Below are 10,177 nucleotides of genomic sequence, written 5' to 3'. Positions count from 1 at the left end.
GGGACATGGAGATAGTACATAATGACTATTGATCTGACAGAAAACTGAACTCCTTGAGTTTTATCTCATATGGGAAAGTTGAGTCACTGAAAGTTTCTTTCTTGAGGCAGTAGCAGCTCAGGGAGGAGACAATGGAAGCTAGGAAAATATAGAAAGCTTCTAAGTGTGACAGCTGCCTCTTTAACCACTTTGCTGGGAATTTGCTAATTGGAAGAGAAATTGCTTGACTGATTCTAGCTGCAGAATGCCCAAGGAATGAGAGCTGAATCTTGACACTGTGTAAAGAACAGTACTCCTTAAATATAAGAGAAAAGAATAGAACTCAGAGCTGACAATGGTGTTGCATCTTGTTGCCTCTCTTGCCCTCTTTGGTTCCAGAGATAGAAACAGAAGAAGTAAAGATTACATCTGTTCATCTGTGAGCTGTGTTTTTGCTTTAAGTGGAGTCTTGGAGTTGATGGGACAAAGCAGCATGGCTTACTATTTTCAGACCCTAGGAGTCTGTCTGTGTTCTTCCTTAAGGGAATTACATGTCCCTGAACAGCGCCCTATTAAGGGTGGCTATGAGTGAAAAGAGCTTGTCAATAGTTCCTTAGTTGGAGAGCAGAAGATTAGTTTTATCCAATAGGATGGTAAGAGCTAAGAGGAATACCCGGAAGAGAACTGGATTTGTATGGCACAGATTGTTCCTAAAAGGATTAAGAACATCAAGACCAGATGTGATTTTTCCTGGATTTCACCACTTGGATGCTTCCATTTCTGTGTGTGTTCAATCTTCTTTTTAGACATGATAAAGGGTATCCACTGTCCCCTAGGCAGGATTCATTGGTGGGAGAAAGTAACTCAGGTTTGTTCATGGACCATATTTATTATTATTTGTTTCATATGTTACAAATATTTTTGCTTTTGCCTATTATTGAGTAAATGTGAGACTTGTTATTGCTTTTATCTTATTATTTAGTAAATTTTTATGTTTAAGAGTTAATGGTAGCTTGGTGATTGATTTTGTGTAAATAGGAAACACATGAGTGAGGGTGGAGGTTCAGGAGCTGCAGGCACTCCATTTAATAGGGAAGTTTATATCCCTAGGACTCTGAAGACATAGAATACTACTTTTTTTGGAACTTTAAGCACACCAGAATAAGTTAAAATTAGGGTGAGAGAATCATCCCAGAAATTAAGATGGTTCATATCATGCATGGGCTACAACCACATGAGTTGAAAATGTTTGCTTACAGGAGAAACATATGGCAAACAGCTTAGGCTTGCTCAGGCAGGCCTGAGAGGGGAGTTTCTATACCTCTAATTTCTGCATGTTTTATTTTTGGTCTTTCTGTTTCCTTTTCTGAACACAGATCAGAAACAAGCTGTGTGGGGCAGTGACCCTTAGCCAAATTAAAATCAGAGACTCTCAAGGAAAAAAGCAAAAAGGATTTATGATGTGAGAGAAAGGGCAACTCCTAACAGACAAGGTGTCCTCAGTAGGGGAGTGCAAAGGGCACACTGTCAAGCACAGGATTATATAGACCCTAACTCAGAAGTCCCCAGCCCCTTCCTGACCCTTCTTCTTTCCATTGGCTGGGAGTCCAGATTTACATTCTAATTTAATCAGAGACGAAGAATACTAGCCAAGGACACATTCACTGCCAAGTTAGGAACTTAATGCTAATGAAAAGGTCAGGGGGTGGACAGGAGGGAAACGTATGTTTATCTAAGATAATCAAATACCTCCGGCTTGGGGCTACTGTACAAATAACAAATTGTAACTGGGGCCGAAGTCCAGACCACCTTCTTATGAGAAGTCTTCCCCCAGCTTATCCCATTCAGTAATAATCAGGATGTACCTGATCCAGAGAGGTTAGGAACATGAACTCCCAGCTGAAGAGGGCTACTAGCTGAGTGACAGCCAGGGTGGCTCTTGGAGGAGCCCTGGGCCTCTGGGTCAAGACGCCTTAGTCCAAATCTGGTCTCAGACTCACTATATGACCCTGAGTCACTCTGTAGCTCATTGCCTCAGTTTCCTCATCTGTGAAATGGGAATCTCCCAGAGCGATTGTGAGAATCAAACAAGATATTTGTAAAATTGCCTTGCACAGTGTCTAGCCTATAGTAGGCATATAATAAATACTTGCCCTCCTCCCCAATTAAAAGTGAGGTATGACTTTTTTTTTTTCTCACACTTTCTGGGCTTATTATGAACCTTTCTGTTCTTGTGCTCTCTACTCTCCTCCCCCTGCCCCCAAATTGCCTAAAGTTTAGTTTTGGCTCCTGTCTAGGATTTCTCCAAAAAAAAAAAAAAAAAGGAAAAGAGAGGTATTCCATATATGATGCAGATCAAATGTAGGACAGCTATTTATTTCCTTCACACAAAAAGAAATTCTGAAAATACAAAAGATTCACAAGTGCATTGACAAAAACTTAGTAATTACATAACTAGCAATAAACTCTCCTGAGACTTTGATACTTATGTAACCTGGGGCTCAAGTCTGGAAATTTTATATAACACTTCTGATTGGTAGAGAGGAGCACTCAACGCTGTCTAGTTGCACAAGGAGCAGAATTGATGGGGTAGCTTGCAAGAGAATAAATATTCTTCTTCCTTCTTTTTTTTTTTTTTTTTTTTGAGAGATGTACAAGAATCTAGGGAGAAAAAGGGAGACAGAGAGAGAGACAGAATTAGAGACAGAAAGATAGACAGGCACAGAGATCAAGACAGAGAAACAGAGACAGAAACAGATCAAAACAGAGACAAGAAAGAGACACACAAAGAGACAGAGACATATCAAGACAGAGAAACAGATCCAGAAATGGTCAAAGACAGAGATCAAAACAGAGAGACAGAGACACACAAAGAGAGACAGAGATCAAGACAAAGAGACTGAGACAGATCAAAACAGAAAGACACACAGAGAGACCGAGAACGACAGAAACAGACAGAAGGTCAAAGACAGAAATCAAAACAGAAAGACAGAGACACAGAGAGAGAGAGAGAGAGATGCACAAAGAGAAAGACACACATATGTAAAGAGAGACGCACAAAGAGAGATGGAGAGACAGAGAAAGAGGGACAGAGACAGACAGAGACCGAGAGACGGAGAGTGAGAGAAAAATTTGTGTAAAGTGGAACAAATGGGAAGAAGCTAACAGCTCATGTCACTGGTTTCCTGCTTGCCTCCCTAGAGAGTTTTGGGAAAATTTTTTTTTTTTTGGATAAAATGAGGAATTCCTAATGGGACAATTCACTTACTCTGTGTTTTCTTATATATTTTTTTTCCATATAACTTCTCTAGTCATTCTTTGCTATGTGCCTAGATAAATGCTTTTATACGCTTTTCACCATTTGTGAGTGTGTGTGTGTGTGTGTGTGTGTGTGTGTGTATAACTAGCATTTTAAAGGGAGGAACCAAAGTTTTGCGTATAAGCTCTGTCCCTTCCCCACTCCCCTTCTTTTTTAATAATATGATAATAGCTACCATTTATATAGGATCAAATTTTCTAGGCACTATGTTAAACACTTTACAATTATCATTTCATTTGATCCTCACAATAAGTCTGGCAGGTAGGTGTGATTATATTCTAATTTTACAGATGAGGAAATTAAGGCAAGTACTAGTGAAATGACTCCAGAATTAGAAAGCTAGTAAATATTTGAGGTTGGATTTGAACTCAGAGCTTCCTGACTCTGGGGGCAGTGCTCCATCAACTTCCAGTAAATTTCTATGTGTACCCAGTCTTCCTTACAGATATGATAAAGTGTGTCCATTCTTCCCCCAGGCAGTATGGAAGCAACATAAACCTAAAAATATTACCATTCTCCAAATGAGCAATATTTAGGGGGCAGACAGATTTAATTCTGATCTGATATCACCTCTTTGAGAAAAGCAGAGTAGCCAGCTTTCTGGCACATTTTGCTTTCTTCCAGGAAAAAAAAAATTCTCCTGAGAGAGAAGCAGGTATCTAGAAAGCTCTATTTATTCATGCTTCCCTGTGAATCCCATGACAAAACATGAAAAATATAATCTATATTTAAAGCATGAACATAGGAGACATTTTGTGAAACTGATGAACTTGAATTTTACTTTCATTTCAGCTCTGTATTATTCAAATAATTTCCTTCTTTTCAAGGATTTTGGATGAGAAAGGGAGGAGAGAAATGAGAGGAAGATTGGTGAGTTGACAGGAAAACTATTTTCTGGAGAAAACAGGAAAAAGAATTCATGTTGGTAGGGTTGGTGGCATTTGGAAGCAGAAGGGCCTTTATCAAAGGCTTGGAGTTAGGGAAGATATTAAGGAGGAGGATGCTAGGGGAATGCAAGATGAAAAGGGGGGAAGTGGGAGCTCATAGCCAACTCATTTAAATATGAGACCAGCTCCTTTACTTAACTGAGAGGGAGACAGAAATGGGTAATGTCAGAGATTTAAAGAAAGAAGAGTTATGGAACAATAGTTGTGGTAAAGGGGATAGAAAATCAGTTAATGAAGAGTAGAAGGATTATCTTGTTTCATTGTAAGCCCAGTTGAGATTAGAAGACATAAATTCATGGTAGACTCAGACAGCGCAATCTTGTGACTTTCTCTGAGTTAAGAGGTGTGTGAGAAAAGGAAGAGAAACATTTGGTGGGATATAAGCAGGTGGGTGTGGGGGGCAGCAGTTCAGGATTGGGACTGGACAAAGTATGAATGATGACAAGACAAGAGAGAGGAATGTAAGAGTAGCGGGTGATACAGCTTTGAACTAATTCACCGAGGAATTGAGATTGAGAGAGTATATGTAGTCAGACAACAGAGACGGTGTCCTGAAAAGTATAGAGGGTAGAGGGATTAGAGATCACAGTGAGAATGAATAGGGCACAGGGAGAGATGGAGCAATTTTTAAAATTATGATCAGATAAATGAATTTCAGAGTTCTTGTGTGTGGAAGTGGAACAACTGTGGTGATTTCAGAGTTCTTGTGTGTGGAAGTGGAACAACTGTGGTGATGGGAAGAATGAGGTATAACCATTCCTGTGTGTAACTGAGCTGGAGTGGAAGAGTAGGTCACAGAAATTGAATAGAATGAGCCAAAGGAAATTCAGGTGTACCGGATACTGGTGCATACCCTGGTGTCCATGCCATGGCATCTCAGATGCCATTTCCATGTATGAGATGCCACGGAGCTGTCCCTGGGAGAATTGGAATGACCAGTAAGGGAAACACCTTGGAGCACGTGTAGATATTTTATAACTTTTTGTAACAGCTAACCATTTGATGAATGATAGGCTTTTTGGCTGGTTAAAGTCAATCTAAAAGGCCTATCAAATTGGAGCATACTTTTTTTTTTTTTTTTTTTTTTTTTTTTTTAACTACTGAGGCAATTGGGGTTAAGTGATTTGCCTAGGATCACATAGCTAGGAAGTGTTAAGTGTCTGAGGTCAAATTTGAACTCAGGTCCTCCTGACTTCAGGGCTCCACCCAGCTGTCCCTGAAGCATACTTTTAAAACTTTATTCTTATTGTTTGTTTTTTAGCTCTGCATGTTCTTCTGCAACATGACTAATATGGAAATATTTTGCATGATTGCACGTTTAATCTTTATTAAATTGCTTATCTTGTTGAGGGGGGAGTTACAAAAAAAATCGAGCTTAAAATTAAAAAAAATTTAAATTAAAAAAATGTAAATTTAAAAATTAAAATTTTTTAAAATTCCATTTACATGTAACTGAGGAAAAATTGAATGCAAACAAACAAAAAGGCCTGCCTTCTTCTTTGCTGTCTTCTTTTTTTTGCCACAGTGAACTTGGGAGAGTTAAGTAATCAGTGAAGGAAGTTGAGCCTGTTACTTGGCATCTGGTTGTTCCCAAAAGTTCAGCATCTGAGATAGACTTTAGTCAGGCAGTCAGTCAACAAACATTAAGTGCCTACTACCTGCCAGAAACTTGCTAAGCACCAGGAATATTAAAATTTGCAAAAAATAATCAGTGCCCTTGAGGAATTTTTAATTTAATGGGGGAAATAACATGCACGCAGACATGTCAGTGGAATGAGCAGGGGACTAGAGTCACTGGATTGATGGGTACATGCCAGGAGCCAGGTGTAAGGAAGCTGGAAAGGTAGAAGGGAGCAAGATGATGAAGGGTTTTGAATGTTTGCTGCTGGAGGCAATAGGAAAGCACTGGAGTTTTTTGAATTGGGGGAATGTGTGTGATATGATTAGCTCTAAAGGGAAATCACTCTCAAACTTTAAGCCCAATGCTAGCTACCAGACCTGACTGCCTCTGGGTTATTATTAAGAAGGATCATAAAATCTCAATACCTTTTTTTTTTAATTTTTATTTAATAATTACTTTATCTTGACAGAATCCATGCCAGGGTAATTTTTTTTTTTTTTACAACATTATCCTTTGCACTCGTTTCTGTTCCAATTTTTTCCCCTCCCTCCCTCCACCCCTCCCCTAGATGGCAAGCAGTCCTTTATATGTTGGATATGTTGCAGTATATCCTAGATACAATATATGTTTGCAGAACCGAACAGTTCTCTTGTTGCACAGGGAGAATTGGATTCAGAAGGTATAAATAACCCGGGAAGAAAAACAAAAATGCAGATAGTTCACATTCGTTTCCCAGTGTTCTTTCTTTGGGTGTAGCTACTTTTGTCGGTCATTTATCAATTGAAACTCAGTTAGGTCTCTTTGTCAAAGAAATCCACTTCCATCAAAATATGTCCTCATACAATATCGTTGTCGAAGTGTATAATGATCTCCTGGTTCTGCTCATTTCACTCAGCATCAGTTCATGTAAGTCTCGCCAGTCCTCTCTGTATTCATCCTGCTGGTCATTTCTTACAGAACAATAATATTCCATAACATTCATATACCACAATTTACCCAGCCATTCTCCAATTGATGGGTATCCATTCATTTTCCAGTTTCTAGTCACTACAAACAGGGCTGCTACAAACATTTTGGCACATACAGGTCCCTTTCCCTTCTTTAGTATTTCTTTGGGATATAAGCCCAATAGAAACACTGCTGGATCAAAGGGTATGCACAATTTGATAATTTTTTGGGCATAATTCCAGATTGCTCTCCAGAATGGTTGGGTTCGTTCACAACTCCACCAACAATGCATCAGTGTCCCAGTTTTCCCGCATCCCCTCCAACATTCATCATTATTTTTTCCTGTCATCTTAGCCAATCTGACAGGTGTGTAGTGATATCTCAGAGTTGTCTTAATTTGCATTTCTCTGATCAATAATGATTTGGAACACTCTTTCATATGAGTGGTAATAGTTTCAATTTCATCCTCTGAAAATTGTCTGTTCATATCCTTTGACCATTTATCAATTGGAGAATGGCTTGAAAATCTCAATACCTTAACAGTTATGATAACACTTTACCTGAGATTTGTAAAAATCTCTGCTTTATACCCTTAACTTTATCAAACTTAAAAGAAAAGTTTTCATTTCCCCCCTTACCATAGTGCTTGATAAATAGTTGTTGATTGACCCCTGACAGAGAGAGACAAAGAGAGACAGAGAGACAGAGACAGAGAGAGAGAGAAGGGGGGAGAGAGAGAGAGACAGAGAGACAGAGAGAGAGAGAAGGAGAGAGAGAGAGAGAGAGACAGAGACAGAGACAGAGAGAGACAGAGACAGAGAGAAAGAGAGAAGGAAAGGGAGAAGGCCATTGGATTTAACATGAAGAGATTACTGATAACTTTGGAGGTGCTGAGGAGATATGAATTTCAGAAGAGCTTACAGCTAAGGTGGTTCTTAAAACCCAGAACATCTTTTCAACAGTGAAGTGGTCAGTTCCACTGGACTTGGGATAGAGAGAGCCATCTGCACCCAGAGAGAGACTGTGGGGACTGAGTGTGGATCACAACATAGTATTTTCACCTTTTTTGTTATTGTTTGCTTGCTTTTTTTCTTATTTTTTTCCTTTTTTGATCTGATTTTTCTTGTGCAGCATGATAATTGTGGAAATATGCATATGTTTAACATATATTACATTACTTGCTGTCTAAGAGAAGGGGTGGGGGAAAAGGAGGGAGAAAAAAATTTGGAACATACTGTTTTGCAAAGGTGAATGTTGAAAATTATACATATGTTTTGAAAATAAAAAGCTTTCCTTTTGGTAGTGACAAAAAACTGGAAACTGAGTGGATGTCCATCAGTTGGAGAATGGCTGAATAAGTTATGGTATATGAATGTTATGGAATATTATTATTCTAAAAGAAACAAATAGGAGGATGATTTCAGAGAAGCCCAGAGAGGCTTACATGAACTGATGCTGAGTGAAATGAGCAGGACCAGATGATTATTATACATGGCAACAGCAAGATTATATGATGATCAATTTTTTAAAAAAAATTTATTATAGCTTTTTATTTACAAATTACATGCATGGGTAATTTTACAGCATTGACAATTGCCAAACCTTTTGTTCCAATTTTTCCCCTCCTTCCCCCCACCCCCTCCCCTAGATGGTAGGTTGACCAATACATGTTAAATATGTTACAAGTATAAATTAAATACAATATAAGTATACATGTCCAAACCGTTATTTTGCTGTACAAAAAGAATCGGACTCTGAAATAGTGTACTATTAGTCTGTGAAGAAAATAAAAAATGCAGGCGAACAAAAATAAAGGGATTTGGAATTCTATGTAATGGTTCTTGGTCATCTCCCAGAGTCCTGTAGCTGGTTCAATTCATTACTGCTCCATTGGAACTGATTTGGTTCATCTCATTGCTGAAGATGGCCACGTCCATCAGAATTGATCATATGATGATCAATTTTGATGGACTTTGGCTTTCTTCAACAATGAGATAATTGATGCCAGTTCCAATGATCTTGTGATGAGAGCAATCTACACCCAGAGAGAGGACTATGGGAACTGAGTGTGGATCACAGCATAGCATTTTCACTCTTTTTGTTGTTTGCTTGCATTTTACTTTTTCTCATTGTCTTCCCTTTTTGATCTGATTTTTCTTGTGCAGCAAGGAAATTGTATAAATATGTATACATATATTGGATTTAACATATTTTACCATGTTTAACATATATTGGATTACTTGCCATCTAAGGAAGGGGTGGAGGGAAGGAGGGAAAAATGTGGAACACAAGGTTTTGCCAGGGTCAATATTGAAAAATTAACCATGCATGTTTTGAAAATAAAAAGCTTTAATACAAAAATTAAAAAAGAAAAGAAAAAGCTTTAAAAAAAATTTAAAACCCAGAATATCAGAAGGATCTTAGAACAAAGAAGACATTTAAGCTGGTAGCCCAATCCATATAATAATTGCATTTCAATCTAGTCTAAGATACACTTTCCAGGTATATGGATTACTGGACAAGTCATTTAATCTCAGTTTCCTTAACTGTCAAATGAAAATACTAGCACACCTATCTTCCTGGGTTTGGTCTGAGGAGATTTTTTTTTTAATTTAGCACAGTGCCTGGCAAATAATAGCAGCTTAATAAATGATTATTCCCCTCTTCCCCCTAAGAATATGAAATGTCAGGGTCCAGAAATTCTTAACCAGAGATCAGTAAAAATTTTTTTTACTTTGAACATTTTTATAATTGTACATGAATATGATTGGCTTCCTTTGCAACTCAATGTCATCTTATATTATCTAAAAACATATTCTGAGAAGGGAGTCTCACCTGACTGCTCCCTTTCCAGGAATTTCTGGTCTCCTGGCACTTCCATGAACCTCCTTCAAGTCTCAACGGAAGTCCCGTCCCCTCTTCTATAGGAAGACTTTCCTGAACCCTTTTAATTCCTTTGCCTTCCCTCAGCAATTACGGCCTACTTAACTCGGAGACAGCTCCCTTGGAGTATATTTATTTGCAATCCCCATTAGATTGTAAACTCCCTGAGGGCAGGGGGCGCCTTTTGCTTTTTTGTAACCTCAGCATTTAGCACGGCACACAGTAGGAGCTCAAGGTTTACTGATTGATTGACAAAGGAGTGCAGGACACGAGGAGGATTAAGGACGGCTGAAACCCAGCCCACTGTTCTCCCCTGACAGGGAAATGATATAATAATAACAACTAGCATTCATGTAGCGCGTAGCTCAGCTTTGTAAATATTATTTCATTTATGCCTCGGAACAATTATACTCCTCAAAGGAAGCAAACAGATTAAGTGACTTGACCAAGATTACAAGGATAAATTTGAACTCGGGTCCC

The sequence above is a fragment of the Antechinus flavipes genome, chromosome 1, assembly GCF_016432865.1.
Source record: "Antechinus flavipes isolate AdamAnt ecotype Samford, QLD, Australia chromosome 1, AdamAnt_v2, whole genome shotgun sequence".
In the NCBI taxonomy this organism is placed as follows: Eukaryota; Metazoa; Chordata; class Mammalia; order Dasyuromorphia; family Dasyuridae; genus Antechinus; species Antechinus flavipes.
This window is presented reverse-complemented; position numbering follows the sequence as displayed.